Below are 700 nucleotides of genomic sequence, written 5' to 3' on the forward strand. Positions count from 1 at the left end.
TGTGGGCTAATGCTGCACTGCAAAGTCATTTGAACCACAAGATTGGTGGTTCAAGCTCACCAGCTGCTCCTTGGAAACCCTATACAAAGTTGCTATGCATTGGAACTGACTCCACGGCACTTAAAAACAATCCAAACATTTTGTGGAAGTTACATAGTCTATGGCTAGAGGAGACATATTAAGTGAATTCACTGTACTGCAAACCTCTACTGGGGACTTGACCAATGAGCTCTAGCAACAACCACAATCAGCAAATATGGGTCCTCACACATATTATCCTGGTGTGGGGCTATAGGATCAGCACTGGACTCCAAAACAAAAGGTTGGCAGTTCAAACCCACTAACTACTCTTCAGAAACCCTATATAAATTTGCTATTAGTCAGAGCTAACTTGACAGCCCATAACAACAACAACACACATTAAATCTACCATCAAATGGCAGTACACATTGAGGTATGATTCCCAGCTAGACCTAAAGTTTACATAACCCAAAACATAAGACCATGATGCAAAGATATTTACATATTGTTGGACAAAGTATTTTTACATTGTTGTTAGGCACCATCGAGTAGGTACTGACTCATAGTGTGACCCTATGTACATCAGAACAAAATACTGCCCAGTCCTGGGCCAACCTCACAATTGTTGCCACGCTTAAGCCCATTGATCCTGCCACTTTTCCAATCCATCTCGCTGGGG

Source organism: Chrysochloris asiatica, unplaced genomic scaffold (genome assembly GCF_000296735.1).
Source record: "Chrysochloris asiatica unplaced genomic scaffold, ChrAsi1.0 scaffold00222, whole genome shotgun sequence".
Taxonomy (NCBI): Eukaryota; Metazoa; Chordata; class Mammalia; order Afrosoricida; family Chrysochloridae; genus Chrysochloris; species Chrysochloris asiatica.